At 35.6% G+C, this 22,705-nt stretch overlaps 1 protein-coding gene across 2 annotated transcripts in view; it reads left to right on the top strand.

Annotated features, from left to right (window-relative positions):
• Nucleotides 1-8,117: 8,117 nt before the first annotated feature.
• LOC140441344 (uncharacterized) overlaps nt 8,118-22,705 on the top strand; it is a 73,121-nt gene continuing 58,533 nt past the window's right edge. For both annotated transcript variants that reach the window (XM_072532000.1, XM_072532001.1), the window contains exon 1: nt 8,118-8,275. The gene's annotated coding sequence lies outside the window, so the exon portion shown is untranslated. The remainder of the gene's footprint in view (nt 8,276-22,705) is intronic.

The raw sequence follows: 22,705 nt of genomic DNA, 5'->3' as shown, positions 1-22,705 counted from the left end.
CAATCAGAATTGCTAAATCAAGTACGAAAGTGAAACACACACTTCGACAAGAAACATCGGAATTGTTAGGAGATCTCGCATTGTTATGGTACCGAAACAATAACAAAAATTGGAAGTCGTGGACAGATTTCGGCGAAGTTTTTAAAAAAGCTTTCTATCCCAGAGGATATTTGCTACAACTAGAGGAGCAAATCCGTAACAGAAAACAGAGACAAAACGAACCAGTTGATAAACATATCACGGAGATTCAAACATTATTCAGATGAGAAGGATCTTTTTCCAGAAACCAAGAACTCGAAAGGATATACAAAAACTTGTTACCAGAATATAAGCTTTATGTTCGCTGCCGGGATTTCGAAAACTTAACCGAATTACAAGATTTAGCCCAAGAATACGAAGCTTTAGAAGACGAAAAGACCCGAGCAAATCAGATTTGTCGTGGAAACTGGAGACGTATGGACCAAGCAGAGTACGATGCCAAAACGACATGCTTTAGATGCAAGATGCCAGGTCACAGCCGTAAAAACTACAAAAACCCATGAAAAAAGTTTTGTTCGCGTTGCGGCAGAGAAGGGGTTTAAAGCAGTGACTGCTGTTTCAGGCGTCAGGGAAACGAATTACAGACTGGAGAAACAAGGAATCGTCCCAGCCTGTGTAGGGCAAGATTCGACTCCATTCGTTTTCACCGTTACATAGCCAGAAAGCAGTGACGTTTGACTGTTCGCATCGCTGAAAATAGGGCAAAGAACATACAGAGCGCTCATCGACACAGGAACCACTAAAAATTACGTCGGGAATAGAATAGCTCAGATATACAAGGACTCTCTAGATAGCTACAGCGGAAGAACAAGACTAGCAAATGGATCGTCTATGGAGCTTAACCAGAAGTTGACAATTGACTGCGAGATCGATAAGTTACAAACCCGACAAACATTCATAGTAATGCCAGGGTTGACGGAAGACGTCTTACTAGGAGTGGAATTCCTCAGGAACCATTTTATCGAACTTAAATTCGATAAACATACAACCAAACAATACATACAACATCATGAAGAGACATGTAACGCTTTAAAAGACTCCACTCAAAATACGGAGTTAGAAAGATTCCTAAGAAGAGAACTAAGGGAGTTTGAGAACATATCAGGACCCACCAACTTAATAAAACACGAAATAAAATTGAAGAAAAAGTGCGATCCAGTCAAACAGCCGTATAGGCGGTACAATCCCTCAATGCTACAGATCATCAACCAAGAAGTGGACGATGTTAAAAGAAGGAACCATCGAACCATCCACAAGTGGCTGGAGTTCACCGATTGTACTAGTTAGGAAAAAGGATAACTCATACAGATTTTGCATTGACTTTAGAAAAGTCAACGAGCTATCAGATAAGGACGCATATCCGTTACCCAGAATATCGGAAATTCTGGATAGACTTAAGGAAGCAAATTTTATCTCAACCCTCGATTTGAAACAGCGATATTTTCAAATACCCCTAGAAGAAGCAAGCCGCCCAGTGACAGTATTCAGCGTACCCGGAAAAGGCCATTTTCAGTTCAAAACCACCCCATTTGGACTGCATTCCGCAGGAGCAACCTTCCAACGTCTACTGGATAAGGTAATACCTCCCGATATGGAATTCGCGTTTGCCTACTTGGATGATATCGTAGTAATATCTAAGACGCTCCAAGAGGTTGGAGCAGAAGGAATAAAAACTGACCCGGAAAAAACCAACGCTATAACTGAACTTGCAGCACCGAGAAATGCGCGTCAACTCCGCCGGTTCTTAGGAATAACATCATGGTACCGCCGATTCATAGAGAACTATTTGACAATAGCAGGACCGCTAAACATGCTTCTGAAGAAGAAGATAAGATGGAAATGGACCGATAAGCAGGAAAACGCGTTTGAAGAGCTTAAATCAAAGCTTACATCGGCCCCAGTATTAGCATGCCCCGATTTTTCGAAATCATTTTACCTGCAAACAGATGCGTCGAACTGCGGACTTGGGGTTGCAGTAACACAGAAATACGACGGCCAGGATAAAGTAATAGCATATGCTAGTCGAACCCTCACACCGGCCGAAACAAAATATTCCACAACGGAAAAAGAATGTCTCTCCATCGTGTACGGGATAAAGCAAATGAGGCCATATATAGAAGGATACAATTATTTTAAGGTCATATCAGACCATCAATCCCTCAAATGGCTGAAGAACCTTAAAAAGCTGCCAGGTCGGTTAGCCAGGTGGAGTTTAGAACTACAACAGTACGATTTCGAGGTAATATATAGAAAGGGAGTCCTCAACAAGGTAGCAGATGCTTTGTCACGACAACCACAAGAAAACCAGAAGGAAGAACCAGAGTTAAAATTATTAGCATCAGAGCTGGAATTGTTACTTCTCCACTGTTTCCCACCTGATTGTAGAAGACCTGCTCTCCTTTTTCTTTATTCTGATGGTTACCCATCCTGCCAGGATTGCCACGTGATGTTGGAAGTCAATGTGTGAGATATTCGATGTAGGTGTGATGTTAGAATTTCTATAATTTAATTCTTTCGGAGGCAAATTTAACACATTTAAAAAGAAAACGTTTATCAACAGAGTTCCCTAGATTATAGTGTTACAAAATGTTTAGCAGGTCGGGCTGCAACCTGTATTGACAATTCCAAAAATAATAATTTTCATAAAATGGATATCATATTGATATACATGTGTTTATGAGCTCAATGTCACGAGTCTTGCAATTATTTCTTAATTAGCAGATTTTTTATGTAACTAGGTCTACGTGTGTACCATATTTTTAATAATTCATTTTACTATGCTTTGTTCCCGATTATGGAGTGACACGTGGGGGTTATATTACAGCGTCACATGTAACCTAACATCAAACGCTTTAGGAAAGCCTTGTTGTTCTTCATTAATTAATTATTTTTCATTTCAAGATTATTGGCAAATATCCTCGTTAGCGAATAACCTTTTTAATAGTTGTTTTCTATAGTGTGATGGTGCAATATCACAAGCCTACAAAATTTTTTTTTTGAAAAGTTGTTTTGATGATTTTAACTGTTTTATATGATTTTAACTGTTTTATATGATTTTAACTGTTTTTTTTTTACAAATTCGGTATTTACTCTCCTTAATTTCCGAACTGGAAATCTCAACATAAAAATAACCGTATTAACTGAAATTGTGGTTACATCCCATCTAAGATAGTAAATAGTATTAAAATACCACAACAAAAAAATACCTTCCTAATAATTTGGGTAACTTTTACCCAATATTATTACTCGAAATAGATATACGTCATGTTTATTATTTAATTAAAAAGTTTATTTATAAATTCTAATGAACTTGTAAATTTAACTAAAATCATTTCTTTATTGTGGGGCTACTCATAGTACATTTTCACTTATAAAAACTAGCTGGAATGTCCCCTGTAGCTTACGGCAATAGTCTGTTATCATTGTTGTGCTCTATTTTCCTTAACATCTTTTTTTCATCACCTGGACATCTTGATGAACACGTTCTCCTTGTTCTTTACATACAGCCTCCAAATTCTCAGAAAAATAGTCCAGGTGAGAGTGAAGAATATGTACCTTTAGGGTCATGAGATGAGACTAGAGCAATTAATGGACATAGGTTGATTATGGGTCCACATCCGTGATGCAATTTGCAGTTTGTATAGCCACATAGTAAGATATTCTGTTCGTTTTAGAACGCTAAGTGCAAGATCTCATAGAATGGACTGAATATGTATTCGTATTTTGCGAAAAATCCTGACTTCTAGACATTTTCTGATAGCATCTTTGTTTTCAGTTTATCAAATAACATAAAAATTATTGTAGTAACAGCTTTTTGGGTTTAGACCTATTTTTTTGAGTATTGTGATGATAGTGGTGGTCCTCCACTAGTCAGGTACTTTTAATATTTCCTGAAAAAGTACGTTTATATCCTAGCACCTCAATGATCGATTCTCTACTGTATTTTATGAGGTATTTGGTATACCATCGAGTCTTGAAGCTTTTCTATCTTTTTAGTTTACATACGATTTCTGCCTGATTTCTTCTTTTGTGATTTCTATGTTGCCATCATTATCACTTGAGTGAGGCTTTGTTTTGTCATTCTTTTTCTATTTGTTATTATGTAATCTGTTGCTGACTGCTGATGTTTTGTACAATGTATTGGTGTTTTGGATTATGGGGGAAACCAACGTGTTGTTTATTCTCAAATTATTATAATCGCCAAATTGAATAAGTTGTTCTACTTTACGATTTCTTGAATGTTCGTTAAATCTTATTTTCTATGTTAATATTTTTTACTCTTTCGTTATGATCTGCAAAAACTATTATTTTCTCATTTTTCTGTATTATGTTCCATTATATATTGGAGACTTATAAAAATCTTCCGTTTCACCCTTGCTTTCTGAGTTTACTGTTTACTGATTTTGTGGGTGGTGATTTCTATCAGTATCTTATAAACTTTTTTTGTTCACGATTTATTATTCCAGAATGCTAATCCTTATTCGATATTCTGTATCCAAGGTTGTGTAATCGGTTCTATAAGCGCGTTTCTAATTTAGGGGGGCAGGTTCTGCTCTTTTGCACTATTATTTGCGAAGCAGGTTGCCGCTCGAATCCTGCTCATTCATCCAGACTTGAGACTGGTTGTCCTGCTGTTAAGCTACTCGATCCAGCTTACAGCAGCACAGGCAAAGTTAGACATACATTTAACTAAGGTATGTACTGGTTGAATTAAATTTATTGCTTACTGAATATTGTTAAACACGGTCATATAAGAACTGGAATTTTAAAATTATCTGTTAATGCCGAAAGTAGGTATACTGCTTCAGTAGGGGGGTTTAAAATTTTTTTATGCTGCTACCTCCATTTTGAGTCCCTAAAATTTGGGTTTTAGTTTAATTTAAGGTAATTAGAATAGCAATGCCAAAGATTCAGGTATCTATTATCCTGCCTACCAACTAAAACCACTGTGCGCAGTTGACTGTCGCACGTACCGTACTTCGAAAGTGGAGTGGCTGTAAGTCTGACGACATTTTTAGAACACTCTCCTCTTTTATCTAGATCTTATCTATTGTTCTGAAGCTATTTTCTTGTGGCAATTTAAAGGAATTACTATTTTAATGCGAATAAGCCAGAATTGAAGGTTAAAATAAGTTTATTCACGTTTGACATTAATCCAACTTGTAAATACAATACATTTTGGAGGCGGCTCTCGCCGTATTCCCGTTCTCCTCCGCCAATCCTCCCGGTCCAAGGCATGCTCCTCCTCCAAACCTCTCGATCCCATCGCTCTTCTAATTCCTTCATTCCATGAGCGTCGATGTCTATTTCTTCTCTTCTTCCATGGGGCTTCCATTTGTGAAGTTTTTGGGGCCAACGTTCGTCAGGCATTCTCAATGGGTGTCCAAACCATTTTGAACCTCTTCTTTCTATTCTGTTAATGACTGTTTCTGTAGAATTCATGTTATTTCTTATATATTCGTTGGTCATCCTTTCCTGCCTTAATGTTCTAGCACTTCTTGTTAAATAATTCATTTCAACTGCCAACAATCTTCTCTTCAGGTCTGCATTAATTATCCATACTTTAGAGCCATAACAAAGAACTGATTCAACCATGGTTTGCCCTATTCTTTTTTTGTTCCTTTTGGAAATGTTGTGATCCCAACCTAAGGAGTTCCGACATCCTACAATTTTACGTCCCTGATTAATTCGGTGTTTAATTGCATCTGAATTGATAATTAATATTCTGTTTTCTTGCTGAGTTGTAAACCCCATTTTAAATATTCTCTGTATAGACGCTTTATCATAAATTCTAGATCATAAAAATTTTGAGCTAGGACGACTTGGTTATCTGAAAACTTCAGGGAGAACAGTACGTCATTTCCTATGAGGATTCCCATTCCCTGGCAGTGGTTTTTCCAATTTTGGAGGGCTGCCTCAATATATAAATTAAACAGTAAGAGTGACATCCTGCATCCTTGTTTTAGTCCTTTAGTTACTTTTATTGGCTCTGATAGTCTATATCCGATTTTTAGGTAAGTAGTGTTGTCTCTGTATAACTTCTATGATTATTCCTAAAAGGTATGGACTAATGTCGAGTAAAGCTTGCCACAATTTAAGTCTTGGAACTGTATCATACGCCTTTTCTAGGTCGATGAAGGCTAGATGTACTTAGGTACCAACCGCTATTCTTTTTTCTATTAATTGATGGAGTATAAACAACTTATCAGTGCAAGATCAAAGATCAAAAATTCAAACGTATTTCCCGTATTTCCCGTCATCTTCTCGATCATATCTCTTACAGTCGCAGCGTTCATACCTATTTCTTTATACATTCTTTTTCCCTACACTGTAAATCTATTACACTCCAGCATTGTGTGAGGAACAATGTCAGAATATTAGCAGTATAGGTATTTATCTGTATCTGTCTTTCTGAACCTATGAAGATATGCCCTAAAACAGACAATCTACCCAGTCCCTTAGGCTCGGGATCAGCATCTTGGTCCACTGGGCAACATCTTCCTTGTTATTCCACTCTTCTTGCCATATTTCCATTGATCTTTCCCTTTCTTCTTTTTTTATAGCTGTTGTCAAATGCTCTCTTCTTTCATAGAGATGTTTCTTTTCTACTGTTAAAACATGCAAAGGAACACAACCCGTAATAGTCCACAAGGCCGCCGCAGATACAGTCCTGTAGGCGCTAGTAGGTTTAACCCCCTAAACCCCCCTGGGTACGCCAGTTATTAGCTTAAAATCATTTAATACGACTGAAATACCAAAAGTCATCCAAATATTCTCAACCTTTCTTCATGTTTACTTGTGAGGCACATTGTTTCAATTATTGCATCTACCTTTCTAATTACCACTTTATTATTTTTTTTTTATGAAAATCTAGAAATAAATTTTATGTAACGATAAATAAGATGATTCATTTCGTCTGGTGGTCTAATTGCCAGTTTTTTATTTTAAAATCCAATATCAACTTCCCAACATATTATATATTATAATATAATATAATGATTCAACTCCGCTAAAAATCTATCCCGCCACGGTTAATTATAATACTAAATTGTAATATAATCATGGATGTTTACAGTACTTAACTAAGTCACAAGTTTAAAAATAGTAGCAGTACTGTAAGTAAAAATGATGCAATTAGATCACATATGGTGAGAAATTTTTTAACTGATAAATCGGCTAATATTAGGAAAGTTAATTGGCGCCGATAAGGATTGTAGTAACATTAGGATTGAAGTGCCAAAAAATGTACGGGAGATAAATGCGAAACTACGAAAAATAAATAAATTCAAATTACGTCTTTCAGAAATCTCGTGCTCCGTAATTATTAATAAAATAGTCAGATTATGCGGCTAGTCTAAGCAATCAATATTTAATAAATGTTACGTGTGATAATAAAGGATGCAATGCAAGAGCGTAGTTAGCTATCATTGTGGGTTTGTCTCTATTAATTTTGACGATATAGAAAATGTGGACACATAAAACTCGACAAAAAAGACAAATATTCATCAAAATTGAGATCTCTTCAAAGAAAATTTAACAACCTACTTAAGTAGGTAAGTACCCTACAGAAAGAAAAAAGGTGTAAAAAATGGAAACCAAACTGGAAGTCTCAGAATTAAATAATAAATATATAAGCAGTATTCAGAATAAATTATTTTCAAGTATTGTTTAAATTTTAAATTAAAATTCATATCTTGTAAAACAGAGTTTAAATACGTACAGCGCCCTCTCCATTATATTCCAGTAGCTACATGCGATCGACTGTAGTTATCTTCCTTATAAATGTGGCTTATTTTATTTCATTTACTTAATTTAACAATTATTATTTACTCAATTAGTAATACTTTTTATATTTATCGTTCATTGCTAAAGTGAGTTATATCAAAACATCTTTAATAACATTTCATATAATGTCAAATTAACAACTTATTTTTAACGTGGCGCCATCTTTAATACTTTCTTCTAACTAAACATCAGTATAGGAAACTTTTATATCGTTATGCTGCCATCTTTCCGACAAATACTCATTTAAACATTACAGAAATAGTAGGAAGTGCAGAAATATATCCCTACTCACGTACTCACTGATTTGTTTATATCATAACCTGTTTTTACAAAAATAATTTTTGTTTTATGTTTATAAGTGTCAGTAGTCAGTAAGTCAGTTTTAAAGTTATTACTGTTCATAGTTGCGTTGTTGTAAATTTGCGGCTCTTGTTTCCCTGTGAATTAATATGTAAGTATACATAATTTAAATAAAATATTGCAATTAACATGACTCTGATAGTGAATACTGATGTATTTCAGTTTAAATGACACTTTCATTGGTATCACCAGTATCACTGATAAAATTATATATATCTGAATATATTATTTACAAACATAATTACTCACATACTTGTGAACTAAATTTTTATGTGCCTACCTATACTATTTTAATATTGTTTGTGTATCATATTATTAATATGTCTATATTTCCAAAAATTATGTGATTTGTTTTGAAAAATTGTGCAACATTAACAAATAATTTGTCAGATGCATGATGCATTAGATTGTTATTACTAACAATGCTACATTAAATATAGTAACATAGTGAATTTAAGCAATTCTGGTGGCAACTTTATCAATACATTAAATTAATCAAGTATACAGGTTTTTTTACGCATACCACACGTCTGCCGATTGCAGCTGATCCACCTGTTTAAAATTTTTTATCACTTTCGGTAAAACAGGAAGTTAAGTTACCATAAACTTTGTTATTTTTATTGGAGAATTCTGTACGTGATAGTATTTTTAGATTTTATTTAAAACTAAACATACAGTCCCTGCTCATATTAGGTCTAGTAGCCAGAGGGGGAGGCTTTTTTTATGTTTTATGTTTTATCTGGAAACCCGTCAGATAATTTGTTATTAACAATGTAATTGTTTAAATAATTGTATCTCCTAAAGTATTAAAGGTATTTCATTTTACCACAATCAAAATTGTTCTTTTTGAAAAAATGAACAAAATTGCGTTCGGTAAACTTTGATGCGTTTGTTAGAACTGGAATTATAAAAAAATTCCTGAAAAACAATTGCAAAATAAGTAGGAATTCGATGGGGCTTTTTCAAGTATAAAGTTTCCCCCAAACCAGTGGCGCACCGAGGGGGGGGGTTTTGGGGGCTAAACCCCCCCCCCCACTGTTACTTACACATTTTAAGGACTCAAAATGGAGGTAATATCATAAAAAAATTTTTGGTGACCAACCAAAACCCCCCCCCCCCCGAGAGGCAAATTCTAGGTGCGCTACTGCCCCAAACCAACACGAATTAAGGCTCCCCCAAACCAACGCGGAAAATTCGCATTACCTGCGGAATTCCGTACCGCATACGATTCGCATTGAATTGTTTCCACTGTGGTATTTATTCGTCCGGAATCTTAGTTCGCACTCGACAGCGTTTTTATCAGTTTCGCAGTGGTTTCGCATGTGAAAAAATTGAAAATGGAGAGAATTATTGAATTGGTTCGAAAGTATCCTATTCTCTATGACCTTTCTCATGAAGATTATAAAAATGTAAGGAAAAAGGACAAGATTTGGACTAGAATAGGAGAAGAAATAGGCGAAAATGGTGAGTAGTTTGGAGATTTGTATTGGTTTATTTTTCTACATCTAAGACTAAAGAAAAGCAGAGGCCTAAACAATACTATATTTACTGCAAGAAGAGTCCATTATTTTCATCGTGAACAATCTATTCATAGTCCTGAATTAAAATACGTGGCAAATTTTTCTCGAACAGAAAATGCCAGTCTTGCAGCTCTCCTTGGGTCATTGTCCAAATTTTGAAATGCTCCAAGTTCAGGCTCTGGTGGATCTAAAAGTTCTATGAATCTATCATCACATTTTTTTGTCCTTAGAAAATTATGCAAAATACATGCAGTTTTCACAATGAGAATACTAGTATCAATTTTTGTTTCCATTGGTCTGTAGAATATACGCCATTTTTGTGCCAATATTCCGAAAGCGTTTTCTACTACTCTTCTCGCTTTACAGAGCCTCACATTATAATTTTCCTTGAAAATATCTGTTCTGCTTTGACTGTATGGAAAGGGCCTCAACAAGTATGGTTTTAGTGCAAAGGCTTCGTCTCCAATTAAGACATGGGGGGAAAGTTCATTCTGGCCTGGGAGATTTTTCGGCTCAGGTACACCCATCTGATTTGTTTCAAATCTTCTTCCCATGTTGGAAGCTTCGAATATTCCACCGTCGCTGTTTTTACGAAAACCGCCAATATCAACTAAAATGAATCTATAATCTGGGCCAACAATAGCCATTAATACTGTAGAAAACTTATTCAAATAACACCAATAATTAGATCCTGTTTTGTCTGGACACTTGCTAGTAACATGCTTGCCATCGATGCTACCAATACAATTTGGGAATCGCCAGGTATTTCTAAAACCTTCTTCAGATTTTTTCCATATTTCTGTAGTTGGTTCGGGCAAGTAAATATGTTGCAAATTTCTACATAAAGCTTCACAAACTTCTACAACTATGGCACTTACAGTCGAAAACCCGACTCTAAAACTATGGCCTATTGTATAAAATGTATCTCCGGTAGCCAGATACCTAAAAAAGAGTATTTTGTTTCAGGGGATGAGATTAAAAAAAATGGAGGAATCTGCGCGATACGTACGCTAAGTACATAAGAACTAATAAAACTAGAACTGGACAAGCGGCAAGCGATAAAAAAAAAATGGATATGGGCAGATCATATGGAATCGTTCAAACCGATATTAAATTTTGCTAAGACTGCATCCAATGTCACAGATGTTGATACACAAGAATCTGAAGCATTCCCAAATATAATGTTAGAATCACCCGAAAATATATTAACGGATGAAAATTCCGCAGTACAGAAACCAACGTGTAGTAAAAATCTACTAACAACTCAGACAGATGATTCCCAGAATAAGATTCAACCCTCCTCATCGAAACCTACTCGAAATGAAGCTCCTAGGGTTACTCTTTCAAATGAAACTCCTTCTACAGGGAGAACAAACAGAAAACGCAATTCTGAGCCATCCACATCTGTGAAAGATATGATCAGTTATTTTGAGAGCAAAAAGAGAGTAGTGCATGATGCTACCGATCAACTGTTTTTGGCTCATGCTTCTACGGTAAAATCTTTCTCTCCTAGAAGGCAAATTGAAACAAAAATGAAGATTGCGCAAGTTATCATGGAGCAGGAGTTGCTTCAATTGGAGGAAAGTTTTTTGAATAGCCATCAATCTAGAGCTGAAAGTACAGACACCTATCAAAACCCCTCTTCCGTCGGAAGTATTTCGGTTGTATCCCTACCTTCACCAAATGACACTGCATTACCTAAACAATCGAATACTTCTGGGTTCTATGAAGTGAATTGTGAAAATAATTATGTTACACTACACAACTTGGCGCAGAGTTGCAACCAAGCAGCTTCTCATAATCCATCAGTTTCCAACTATGTCAATTCCTTTGACCCTTACAATACATAAAGTATATTTTAGAGTTATTTTGATCCTTATTCTCTTTTACTGTAGTAAATTAATGATATAAATAATGCCTGCAGTTTTTTTTTCATTTTCTTACCTTAATGTTATGGCCAACCGTTCTTCGGGAGAAATAGCTTCTCGGTAATTCGTGTCTGATTTTCTAATATCATTTTCTACAAGGTGCAACAGTTCATCGAAACAATCTATTGTCATTCTAAAATAAATGTAGCATCTTTTTTCGTCTTTTCGTAATTGAGGCATCAGCGTGTGATATTCCCCACATTTCAGTCTTTCTAGATTGATATCATGAACCCATTTTCTTCTTTTCCTAAGATTAAATTCATAATATAGTCCATATTGTTGTTTTAGGATAACTATAGATAATAATTTTACCTTGAATTGTCGTCCTCCATTGCTAACATTACAAGAGCTTCTTCTTCATCTGATGATGTATACATTTTTGTGAAGAATTGAGATCACTGAGTAGTATTCTTTGTTTTTCGTTGTCACCAACTCTTCTCAATACTAGACACATACGAGTATGACGCGAATATATTCGCTTCAATATGAAGTTCTTTACGAATTCCGTCAGGAATTCGACTGCGAACTTTCCGTCACGAATCCGCTGCGAATAATTCGCGTTGGTTTGGGGGAGCCTTTATTCGTACTTGTTGCGCAAAATCGCACCGCATGCGATTCGCATCAAATTATTTCAACTAGGCTAAATTGACAAGTTCAGACTCACACGAATTTTACGGTTGTAAAAGTGATTTGTGTGCGTAAATATTCGTCCGAAATTTTAGTTCGCCATCGACTGCCTTGTTGTCTGGATTCGTAGTGCGGTAGTAATTTATTATAACGGAATTTATAAATTGATTGAATTAGTTCTACAATATCCCATTATAGGATATAGAATATATTAAAGGATAAGCTTTGGAGTAAAATAGAAGAAGAAATAGGCGAAAATGGTATGTATATTGAATTTTATTACATATAGTAAAATATAAAAATTTTAATTCATAGTCCTGAATTAAACAAAGTGGCAAATCTGTCTCGGACCAAGAATGCTAGGCTCGTAGCTCTCCTTGGGTCATTATCAAAATCTAGAAACGCTCTAACTAGGTTCTACTGGCTCTAAAAGTTCGATAAATCCATCATCACATTTTTTGTTCGTAGGAAATTATGTAAGATACATGTAGTTTTTACAATTTGAATAGTATTGTCAACTTTAGTTTCGGATGGTCTGTAGATTATACGCCATTTTTGTACTAACATACCTAAAGCATTTTCTACAACTCTTTTCGCTCTACAGAGCCGTACATTATAATCTTCCTTGAAAATATCTGTTTTACTTTTCCTGTATGGAAAGAGCCTCAACAAATATCATTTTAGAGCAAATGCTTCGTCTCCGATTATGACATTAGGAGAAGGTTCATCTTGTCCAGGAAGATTTTTTGGCTCAGGCATATTGAATTCGTTTCAAATCTTCTTCACATGTTGGAAACGTCGAAAATTCCACCATCACTATTTTTACCAAAACCACCAATATCATTCATAATAAATTAATAATTTGCACAAACAATAGCCAATAATACTATTGAAAACTTTTTAAATAACACCAGTGATTAACTCCAGTTTTGTCTGTACATTTTAAAGTAATATACTTGCCATCGATGCTACCAATACAATTTGAAATTGCCAAATATTTCTAAAGCCTTCTTCAGATTTTCTCCATATTTCTGTAGTGGGTTCGGGTAAATATGTTAATTGCAAATTTCTACATATTGTTTCGCAAACTTCTACAACTATGGCACTTACAGTCGAGAAACTAACTCTAAAACTATGGCCAATTGTATAGAATGAATCTCCGGCTGCCAGATATCTAAGAACAGTTTTTTTAGGCGATGAGATAAAGAAGAAATGGAGAAATTTGTGAGATACTTATGTCAAGTATATCTTCTTCTTCTTCTTAGTCGTTAACCTGATGCAGGTATCGTGATATCATGAAGCTATTAGCTAAATTTCCCAATGTTCCTCCACGTTTTTCTATGTTCTGCCATTCTAGCACATTCTGACAATGGAGCGCCAATAGTAGCAACAATATGGTCCGTGTATCGTGTGGGAGATCTACCTCTATTTCTTTTGCCTTCTACTTTTCCCTGGATGGTAAGTTTTTCAAGACCATTTCTTCGAAGGGCATGTCCAAAATAGCTTATTATTTGTTCTGATATTTGTGTTCTTAGTCTTTTCTTTATGTTTAGCTGGTCCAGTATGGATTCATTTGTTCTTCGGGCCACCCATGGTATTCTCAGCATTCGTCTCCAGCAGTACATCTCAAATACATCTATGTTCTTTTTGTCTTTCTTAGTAAGGGTCCAGCATTCCGATGCATAAGTAAAAACTGGAAAAACTATACTTCTTACTAGTCTAATTTTTGTATCGGTAGTTATTTCATGGCTTTTCCAAATTTTTGTTAATTTTGCCATAGCGCTTTTTGCGATTGCTGACCGCCGCTTTATTTCTTCAGTACAGCCTCCTTTGTTGGTTATTAATGAGCCCAGGTACACAAATTTATCTACAACAGCGATATTATTTATCATGACCAGATGATTTTCATTATTGTTAGCTCTGTCAATTATCATGATTCTCGTTTTATCTCTGTGTATTTTAAGGCCCATCGTTAAGCTTACGTCTTCTATCCGTTGTAGCAGGTGAATCAATTCAGCTTCAGAACTAGCGAGGATAGTAGTATCATCTGCATAACTCAAGTAGCAAATCTTCTTCCCGCCAATGGTGATGCCACCGTTCCAGTCCTCAGTAGCTTTCCGCATTATCCATTCACCATAGATGTTAAATAGAATTGGGCTTAGTATGCAGCCTTGTCTCACGCCCTTTGTGACCCTGAAACTATCGGTTAGTTCCCCATTTATTCTAACTCTGGCATAATTGTTATTTTACAGGCTTTTAATTAGCAGTATCAGATGATTGGGGACTCCCATTTCAGACAAAACCTGCCACGTTTTACTCCAGTTGACCAAATCGAAAGCTTTAGTATAATCTATGAAGCACAAATATGTTGTGATGTTAAATTCTCTGGATTTTTCTACAATCTGTCGTACGTTTAAAATTTGTTCTCTAGTACCACGTCCGGGGACGAAACCTGCTTGTTCCTCCGCAATGTTAGGTAGTAAAAAGGGCTTTATCCTCTCGAGAATTATGTGTAAGAGTATCTTACTGCAATGCACAATTAGAGCAATTGTGCGATAGTTGCTACATAAATCTTTCACTCCCTTTTTATGTATGGGAATATATAGTGATTGTGTCCAGTCCTCAGGCCATTTACCTGTCTCCCACATTATTTGACAAATTTGATGTATTATATCCACTCCAACGTCATCTAGGGCCCAAATCATTTCAATAGGTATGTTATCTGGACCGGCAGCTTTCTGACTTTTTTGCCTCATAATTGCTGCTTCAACTTCACTTTTGAGTACGTCAGGTTCCGTCGCCAAACTGGCATCTTCTTGTTGTGATGGGGCGTCTGTGCTTTCCTCCATCATCAGTCGTCCACAGTATTCTTTCCATCTGTGTAAAATATCTTTTTTAGAAGTGAGTAGAGTTCCGTTATCATCTTTGATAGCAAGGTAGTTTGGTGTAAAGGAACGTGTTGTCTGCTTTATTTTTTTAAACATGTCTCTGGTCTCAGTTTTGGTTTTATGACCTTCTATTTCCATGCAGATTTTGTTCAAGTGTGTGTTCTTGTCCTTTTTGCAGAGTCGTTTTATTTGACCGTTCAGCGCTTTATAGGCCTCTTTCACTGTTCAGTCCTGTGGCTTTTAAGCAGTTCCTCTCCTGTATTTTAGTCCACGTGGGGTCTGTTATCCATTGTTTCCTTCTTTCTTCTCTATCACTCTTAATGTTTTTCGCAGCATTATGCAATATGGATTTTGTTTTTGTCCATATGCTATTTGAGGACTCTTCTAGATTTAATGATTGTTTGAGGTCACATAGCTTTTGCGTTGCGGCTTTTTTGTACGGATCGTTATATCTTAGATGCCATTTAGTTGTTGTATTTCCTGTTTTTGGACTGTTTTTTAACTTCATGCGGAATCAGCTGATAAAAATTGATGGTCGCTATTACAATCTTTTCCTGGATAGGTCTTAACATCCTTAACAGCGCTCCTCCAACGGATTTTTACCAGTATAAAATCTATCTGATTTCTGTATCTATTTCCTGGTAATATCCAAGTGTATAGTCGTCTTGGGTGATGTTGAAAGCCTGTATTAGTAAAAAACAGGTTGTTGTCTATACAAAAGTGTAGCAAGCGTTCTCCTCTGTCATTTCTTTGGCCAAGTCCATATAATCCGACGGTCTCTCGCAAGTAATGATCTTCTGTAGTTACACCAATTTTAGCGTTGAAATCAAATGCGACTGCTGTGATTTCTCTATTTGGAAGCTTCCTAAGCGTCTGCTCCAACGTACTATAAAATGTTTCGATCTCTTCATCGTGAGCTTCGCTTGTTGTTGCATATATTTGTACTACATTAAGATTAACTGGACTGGCATTCATTCTGACAACAATTATCCGATCGCTGACGGTTATGTATTCTTTTACGGAGGTTTTAATGGCATTATTTACTATCACTGCTACGCCATTCCGAGATTCTTTACCATTGCCGGAGAAATAAATATCATTGCCATTTTTTGACGTATAATGTCCTTTATCCTTCCAGTGGGTTTCAGATAGACCTACAATGGCATAATTGTGTATCTCGTTTTCCACTACATCAAATTTTCCGGGTTCCAGCAATTCTCGAACATTCCACGTACCAATTTTAAGGGTGCTCCATATTTTTATGTTTATTCCAGACTCAGAGTTTCCATGGCGTGCCTGGTTTCTCACAACATCATGGCCGGTAGCCCATTTCACACCATCAGCCCCGGACGCTGATTGGCGCCAATTGCTAGTTGGATCGCTCGGCATACTGATATGTTTAGAGGTCATCTTTGATGATAGTTCTTGGGGCAAAGTAACGCAGTGGGGCCCCACTTCCTTCTGCGTGGTAGAAAATAGTTTAGAGTCAAGTATATCAGAACCATCAAAATTAAAACTGGACAGGCGGCAAATTCTACGACAAAATGAACATGGGCAGATCAGATGGAAGCATTCAAACCATTCTTAAGTCTTGCAAAAACTACATCTAACGTTAGCGATGTCCAAGTACCAGAATATACAGAATTGTGGTACCACCAAAGCAAACCGAAAACGCCATTCTGAACCATCTGCATATGTGAAAGAAATGATAACTTATTTTAAAGACAAAAAAGTTACTTTTGATGCAATCGATCAACTTTTTTTGGCTCACGCATATGCGATAAAAACTTTCACTCCTAGAAGACAAATAGAAACAAAAATGAAAATTGCGCGTCATCATGGAACAGGAGCTTCTTCAATTAGAGGAATGTTCTACAAATCAATCTAGATATTCTTCTTCTTCCTATGCCGTCCCCATTAACGGAGGTTGGCGAACACATTTTTAAAAGCTTCTCTGTCTTTTGCAATGTGGAATAATTCGTCTACAGTCATGTTTGTCCAGTCTCGAATATTTCGCAGCCATGACTTCCTCTTTCTACCTATTCCCTTTTTGCCATCGACTCTACCCTGCATGATGACCTGCAGAAGACTATATTTATTATTTCTTAGTATGTGTCCAAGGTATGCAGTCTTGCGTACTTTTATCGTTCTCAACAATTTTTTGTCTCGACCCATCCTTCTCAGCACTTCCTCATTGGTGACCCTGGCAGTCCATGGGATTCTCAACATTCTCCGGTATATCCAAAGTTCAAAGGCTTCAATCTTTTTAACTATTTGCGCTTTTAGTGTCCATGTTTCTACCCCGTACAATAGTTGCGACCAGACGTAACATTCAACAAACCTCAGTCTCAGCGCAGTATTTAGATTTTTGTCACAGAACAATTTATTGTTTGAATTTTAAGAACGCTGCCCTTGCCATTTCTATTCGTACCCGAATCTCTTGGTCTGGATCTAATTCTGTGTTGATGTAAGCTCCCAGATATTTATATTTTGTCACTCTCTCTATTTGCTGTCCACCAAGAGTTATTTGTTCGTTATTTATTGGACTCCTTGATACTATTATAAATTTGGTCTTATCTGTGTTGATGTCAAGTCCCATTTGAATGCATTCACTATTTATTGCATCTAGTAAAGTTTGTAGTTCTTCTATACTCTCAGCCATAATTACCGTGTCATCTGCAAATCTCATGGTGTTTATGATTTCTCCACCAATTCTTATTCCCTCTTTTCTTTCCCATAAGGCTTTTCTGAATATGACCTGTGAGTACACGTTGAAAAGCGTCGGAGACAAGACGCATCCTTGCCTAACCCCTCTCACAATCGGTATATTATTTGTTTCTATATCGTTCACCTTTACTACTGCTTTCTGGTTCCAGTATATAGCCTTAATAAACTCAATGTCTTTTTTGTCTCAATTGATCTATTTATCTAAATTGATCTCTAAATCTAGATATGCAAGTGCAGATACTTATCCCAACGTCTCTTCCGTTGAGACAGATTTCACCGAGATAAATGAAATTTATGGTTTTATTAACCTTACCAACAAGGAAGATTATGTAAGCTACCAATCAGCGTCACTGCAGGATCCATCCTCTGCTTCAAACTACCTCAACTCATTTAACCCGTACAACAAATAAATAAATTTTTTTTCTAAATACAAAGACTGATGCTATGACTCAATGTTTTGAGGAGAAACGAATTTTATTATTATATGTTGATTAAATTACATTTAATATTTAAAATAGTTTATTATTTTTCTTGTTCTCACCTCAATGTAATGGCCAATCGCTCTTTAGGGGAAATCGCTTCTCGATAATTTGTGTCTGATTTTCGTATATCATTTTCTATAAGATGCAAAAGTTCACCGAAACAATTTATTGGCATTCTAAAATAAATATAGAATCTTATTTCATCTCTTCGTAATTCTGGCATTAATGCATGAAATTCGCCATATTCTCTTCTTTCTAGGTTGACATCGTGAACCCATTTTCTTCTTTTCCGATAAAGTTGTAATCATAAAATGATCAATGTCGGTATTTTCAGAAAAAGCTAGTAACTACTTTACCTCAAATTTTCGTCTTCTAGTGCAAACATTGCGAGTGCGTCTTCTTCATCTGATGAGGAATACATTTTTTTAACAATTGAAATTGATAATTAAGAATATAAGGTTATTTGTTTTTTCATTCAACGTTTCCGATACTGAACGTGACTAATATGATGCGAATATATTCGTTTTTGGTATGGGGTCATTCACGATTCCGCTATGAATTCCGATGCGATTTTTCTGTCATGAATCGGCTACGAATTAATTCGAATTAGTTTGGGGGAACCTTAACTCAGCTTTCATACATGCGAATTACTTTCAAAACCCCATCATTTTAAAGATAATTGTTTCAGCTTAAAAAACGTTTATTTTATTTAAAAAGTATTAAAATTACTTTATCATTATTAATAAAAAAATGTATAACAATGAAATAAAAATTTCATTAAAAAGTTGATTAATCGATTTATAAGAGATTTAAACAACAATAAGCTTTAAACTTTAAAAATCTGGCTAATGAAAGTTATAGAAAAACTCAAAATGAACATTTTGAGATGTGGTAACTGTTTCTATGTTAATTTTTTGCCGAGATATTGAAAATTGATTTTCATGTGCAACTTACTCGCACTTGCATTCGCTGGGAGCTGACCGTGCGCCTCAGAGCGCGTTATAAAGTTCCATAGCTTGGTCAAAAATTAACATAGAAACATTTAGGCGCGCCGCACATTGAGGCGCAGGTGACGCAGGCAACGCAGCGTAGGACAGCACAGGTTTCTGTTTTCCGTACAATTACATTACCCCGCGCGAATTGGAACGCAGGGCAGGGCAGCACAGAACTGTGTTTAAGAAAACCTGCCAGCGCAGTCGTCCGGACACAGATTCCTGTGCCACGTGCAGAGCAGTTTGTTTGTTTCTAGTAAAATTTTGTGTGGATATATTCGAAATGAATGAACAATTAATCGAATTGGTGAGAAACTAGACAATTCTTTACGATACCAACGATCCCAATTGAAGGATGAATTATGGAATGAAATAGGAAAAAAACTAAATTTAAAAAGCGGTAAGTTAAACAAATACTTTTAATTATATTAATTATATCAGAACAGTAAGTAGGTACATAGCTACGTTATTGTTAAGGGCGTAGGCGCAAAATGTCGCCTGTCAAAATGTTAAATGTGTTTTAAATGCATTCATTGTATCCTGAGAAATGAATCCTGAGAAAACTAATAAATATTTTTGAAAAATTTAAACGCAGAATGAAAGATTACATTATTACTGAGGGCAGAAAGTCCCTCTTCTTCTCAAAATCCGATGATATCGCTTGCCACATTTCAGTAGTCGGTTTTGCTAAGTACATTGGTTGCATGTTGGTCCATATTGCAACAGATATCTCGTTTACTATTTTAGCAACTGTTCGATCCCCCATTCTATAGGTGTACGCTATGCTTCTGTAGCTATCTCCAGAAGCTATATACCTACAAAAGAGTTACATCTGTGTTACTATGTTTCAACACATCATGCAATATTGCATAAGTCTTTTATCCCCTTTACGCCTAAATTTATTTAAAAACAAAACTTTGTTACAGGAAATGAGGCGAAGACACTTTGGCTTAAGCTTCGTAACTGCCGCCGCGATGCACTGCGAAGACAGAAAAAGTGTCTAAAAAGCGGAGCTGCTGCTGTCATCATAAAAAAATGGAAATTTAAAAAACAGATGGATTTTTTGATTCCATATATTTCCAACAGATCACGTGAAGGTAATTTACAAGAAGATAGTGAAGATGAAGACCCACAACAGGAAGACTCCATAGTTGATCCAGACAGTGAAATTTTTGACGACTTGACCAGAGACATTCGACATATCTGGTATTGTTATACAAAAAAATAACGAAAAAGAAAATGCCAAACGTAAGGCAACTGAAGACCAATCAATCACAACCAAAGCAGCTAAAAAATAAGAAACCTAAAAATGATGATATACAGGAATTAATAAAGCAGTCAATTATGCAACGTCAAAAAAGGGCCGAAGAAAGAGCAGTTGAAAGGACAGCACAGAAGCCTTTGGATGGTGATCTCTATCATTTTTATATGTCGATGTAGGTACAAAATAACAAAAAAATGCCTCCTAAATTTCAACATCGTGCAAGAAATGATGTGTTCCAAGCTATATTACAGCTGGAAGCTGCATATCTAGAAATTCAGGATCCCAGTCAAGAAAACTACACTCATAGTGAACAAAGAGTTTTTACAAGTGCATATGTTAATACCCATATTCAGCCCTTACTCGTCAACACCTCTTCCATCACCAAGTTCCAGTCACAGTAGCCAGCATACTGAAAATCAACATTATAATAATCCTCTAGCTCCTATTCCCAACAGCTCTTTTTTATGCTCAAATGATTACAACTCTAGAAGCACCAGTAATTCTACTATCTACAATCTACTACACTCACCCCCAGGTTGTCTGCTGAGACATCTCCTCAAACCGCTAATACCGGTAATATTCGTAATTTTGTGGAAAATTATAGAGTATAGAATTATGCTTGTTTAAAATGATATTTTTGTATTTTTTAATAAAACATAAAATTAATAAAAATAATACCTTAAAAAAACAGCTAGTTTTTCTTTGGTTCCTATTGGTTTTTGGGCATTACAACCATCTGAATAAATACTGTTTTCTATTATATTATGTACTTCGTCAACTTGTTTTCTGCTTTACCGAAAATAATTTAAATAACGAGACTCAGAGAATTCAGATGATAGTGCAAATTCCCCATGAGTATTTCTCTTTTTCATATAGTTGCTTTTCCAAAATGATTTTTTTTTCTTTGACATTTTGAATAATAAAACTATTTCTTCAAATTCTGCATCTGACTCTGATTCGGAACTGTCCAGAAATAACGCCATTATTGAAATTATAAAATTCTCTTTCCATGTTCATATAATATATTTGATATTCGCACCTCAAAATTTTCGAGAAGACTGCTTCCAAATATGCGCTCACACTGCGTGACACGTATGTTTTCTGAGCTGTGTAACCTGCTCTGCACTGCGTCACCTGTGTCACCTGCGTCCCAATGTAAGCAGCACATTGGGACGCTTGATAACCTTACTAAAGGTTAAATTATTCGTTTTGAGTTGTTCAATAACTTCCACTATCCATATTTTCAAAGTTTATAGCTGCACTTTGTTTAAATTTCTTAGAAACAATTTAATTTTCAACTTTTGAGTGAAATTTTTAATGTTTAATTGCTATAACTTTGTTATTAATAAAAATAAAGTAATTTTGCAAAGTTTTTCTTAAAGCTGAACATTACCTTGAAAATAAGGGGGTTTTGAAGGTTAGTTGCACGTAAGAAAGCTGAGTTATACGTGGAAAAGCCCCATCTAATTCCTATTTTGTAGATTTTTTTTCACGAAATTTGTTATAACTCTGGTTCCAACAATAGGATCAAAGTTTACCAAACGTCATTTTGTTCATTTTTTCAAAAGTAACAATTTTCATTTTGGTAAAATTAAATATCTCTAATAGCTTAGGAGATACAATCATTTAAACAATTAAATTTTTAGGAACAAATTATCTGACGGGTTTTCAGCCTAGTACCCTTGAAAAAAAAAAACGAATTTACACACTTAACTTGCCGAGGGTACATAAAAATGCATACTCAACCCCCCCTGGCTTCCAGACTATTATAATTAAAGTCACTTAGCAAATTCTAGTTTTTTATGTTTCATAATCCATTACACTCATATTATAGTTATTGGTGAAAGACGATAAACGATAGTCCTAACTTTTTTGCATATTTATTGAACAAAATAATTAAAAATATTACAGTACTAAACAAAAATTTTATTAAAATATTAATGTTTTGTTAGTCACTCTTGGCTTTCATGTTTGTATATGCCAGTCGTCAATGTCTTTGAGACATCACGCGAAATCCAAAACTGGCGATCAGTACTTTTGCTGTACGAGCGGCTACGCTGGAATTGCTGGAATCGACCGATTGTCCTCAGCTA

Source organism: Diabrotica undecimpunctata, chromosome 5 (assembly GCF_040954645.1).
Source record: "Diabrotica undecimpunctata isolate CICGRU chromosome 5, icDiaUnde3, whole genome shotgun sequence".
In the NCBI taxonomy this organism is placed as follows: Eukaryota; Metazoa; Arthropoda; class Insecta; order Coleoptera; family Chrysomelidae; genus Diabrotica; species Diabrotica undecimpunctata.
This window is presented reverse-complemented; position numbering and strand designations above follow the sequence as displayed.